Consider the following 3,360-nt stretch of genomic DNA (forward strand, 5'->3'; position numbering starts at 1 on the left):
GTAAGAAAGAAGCACAACCATCATAACTTTCTGGTTGTGAGTAGGTTTTGACCCAGGTATAGAAGGGATGCCTGGAAAAAAATTATTCCCACCACTGTACTTCTTGTTAAAGGTTGCATGTATCTCTGAAAGGACCTGTTATTATATCAGAGGAAGTAGGTATTCTTTTCTAATTTACTTTGGTGTTCACAGTAGAATGAGGACACTTTACTCCCACCTTATCTCTGTGATTAATTTCTTAACACTCCATTTAGTAAGAAACTAGTCTTTTGATCTATTAATAGACTAAAAGATGAAAATTCTGAGGATGCTTGGATGGGTCAGTTGGTGGAGCATGTGGCTTTTGATCTCAGGGTCATGAGTTCAAGCTCCACATATGGCATGGAGCCCACTTAAAAGAAAAAGTAAAAGATGAAAGCTTTGAATTAGAAATAAATGTTTACCTCAAGGCTTAAATCTTGATACCTTAAATATAAAAAAGAAGCTGTTTTTTGCCCCCAAGAAATTTTCTTTTTAAAAAAGTCCACTACTAACTCAATAAAAGAGGCACTTAAAAATTAATTTTTATTTGACCTCAATAATTTGAATTCAGTATTTTCTATTTGACATCCTTAGTTTACAAGCCCTGAGTCTTTTTTTCTACACTTGAAAGTCCCCATCTGCTAAATAATTCATGGATCAGCTCATCTTTGAGTTTATTGGAGGACTCAGGAATGAATGAAATTTAATGAGTTTATAGCAAATGAGCACTGTCCAGGTGTCATTCATACCATCTTTATGTGTGCATTTCTTTCCTGCAGGTTTATTAGGCCATTCCAATGTGCCTCATTTGTTCACATTTTTTTCTTATTCTTCCTAAGCCCTCCAGACTTTTTTCCTCTTACTTTCCGGGGATGGGAGAAAGAGAAGAAAAGAGATATGACACAATAGAGCAGCATGGTGGTGGGCAAGGCGTGGGAAAGGCTTGAGAAGAGTAGAGAAACACAGATTGGGAAGGTTGAAGGAGATCCTCTGAATCTTTTCAGAAGGAGGAAAGAATGGAATCTTAAAAAATCAGGAGAGTGCTAAATCTCCTACTTCCAGTAGGCACTGTATACCTTTTCTTTTTAAAGAAAGTTAATTATTATTATTTATGATTATTATTTTTAACATAGTTATTAATTTTAACCACATATGTTTTTATGGACCCTTTAGGGCAGAAACTGCCTAGCATTTCTTGAGGAGTTCTGTAGTTTTGGAGCATGGAAGTCATAGTTTCACGGCTCAACATAGTGTGGGTTGCGTTTTGGGATCTCATTCACTGCTGAGCACAAGTTTTGGGTATGTAGCAGTAAACAACGCAGATCTAATCCTTGCCCTCAAGGGGTTTATATTTGGAAAGGCAGATGATAAACATAGATGTAAATAATTCAGGTGATTTCAGGTAGTTATACATGCTACAAAGAAGATGCACTAGGATATTGTATAATTGGAGAATGTTCTTTTAGGTAGAAGCATCAGAAAAGCCACCACACAGGGGTGGTATTTGAGATAAGGCCTTATTAATGAATAAGAAGGGTGGCTGCCTGGCTGGCTCAGTCAAACATGCAACTCTTGATCTTGAGGTCATGGGTTCGAGCCCCACGTTGGATGTAGAGATTACTTAAAAATAAGTACATAAATAAATAAATAAACATAAAACAATGAGACAGAAAGGGGGCATCTGGGTGGCTCAGGTAATTATGTGTTCGACTTCAGCTCAGGTCATAATCTCTTAGTGATTTTGAGCCCCACCTAAGGCTCTGTGCTGACAGCCCAGAGCCTGGAGCCTGCTTCGGATTCTGTGTCTCCCTCTCTCTCTCTCTGCCCCTCCCCTACTCATACTCTGTCTTTCTCTCTCAAAAATAAATAAACATTAAAAATTTAAAAAAATGAGACAGAGAAAGCCATGGCAAGGTCTGAGGGAAGAATGTTCCTTGGGCACAGATCGTGCTGAGGCATTCACTAAATACTGTTTGATTAATCACCGACTCCTTATTTTCTTTCATCCACTTGTTTGTGATCTTTGTTTTAGGTTGTGTAAACACATGACTTACATTTTCTCTGGTCTTTTGGGAACATTTCCTCACAGAGATCCATAGGTATAAATGAAAAGAAGGGACTTTTATACATTTGAAGTGCCAGGCAATGTGTAAGTAACACTTTAGTTACAGTTCTAAAGTAAGTTCATGATTTCAGTTTGCACAAATGAGAAAATTGAAGCTCAGGGAGGCTAAGTAACTTTTATAAAGGCACCTAATCTCAGAGTTAAAGTCTCAACCCACCTATTTTTATTTATTTACTTTTTAAAAAAAGATTTTATTTTCAAGTAATCTTCACACCTAACATGGGGCTTGAACTCACAACCCTGAGATCAAGAGTCACATTCTTTACCAACTGAGCCATCCAGGGGCCCCATTAACCCATTCTTTAAAAATACCAGAGCAAAAACACTTTTTCTCAGCACAGTGTAGATTCGTCTGGTCTGAAAATGTAGCAGCTACATCTGTTGTCCCTAGAAACAGCCTAAGACCATCAAGGGAATTAACTTGGCTTTGTGAATTTCAGCCAATCCCAAGATTCAGTGCTTCTCATTAGGTTTTTCTAAAGTAAAATGTGCCTACGAGCTTCAATTTTTAACAACCATTTTCTGTGCCACAGAGTCTATAATGAAGCTAGAGAGTCTTCCCATCCACTTGCTTCTCTCTTAATCTTTTCAACAGGAGACCTGGATATTTGCTACATCTAATTATATATAACAGATGTACCAGGTTCCTATTTTATAGCTCAGAAAATTGAGGCTTAGGGAGGTGAAGGCCAAAGGTCACAGTTACTTGAATTCGTTGAATGTGCTCTTGTGACAACCCTCTTCCCTCTTTTTCCTAGCTGAAAACAGAACAGCTCTTGGTTCTTTGCTGCTAGTGCATTGCTGACCAGGGGTTTATGGGAAAGATCCTCCCCATTTTAAGAATATTTCCTTAGAAGACACACAACCAAATTATAAACTCTTAAACGTGGAGAAGGAAAAATGTGCTCATGATCCCCTGAGCATTTTCATTTCTTTTCCTTTTTTCCCCAGACACATGCTTTTACTACTTTGCTTTTTAAAGAAAGTAACCCGTGCTTATTATACAAACTTAAACACGAAGTATAATGTAAAAATTAATAAAACCTTCCTAGTCCTTTCAATTTTATACTTCCATAGGTAGTTAATGTTAAAGTGTGTATTCTTTCACACCTACTTTCTATCCTTTTAAGAATAAATATATGCACAAGTAATTCATGAATATCTATGTATGTATGTTTGAGCCAATGCACAGACACACACAAATCTCTTGATTC

Source organism: Crocuta crocuta, unplaced genomic scaffold, assembly GCF_008692635.1.
Source record: "Crocuta crocuta isolate KB4526 unplaced genomic scaffold, BGI_CrCroc_1.0 scaffold175, whole genome shotgun sequence".
Classification (NCBI taxonomy): Eukaryota; Metazoa; Chordata; class Mammalia; order Carnivora; family Hyaenidae; genus Crocuta; species Crocuta crocuta.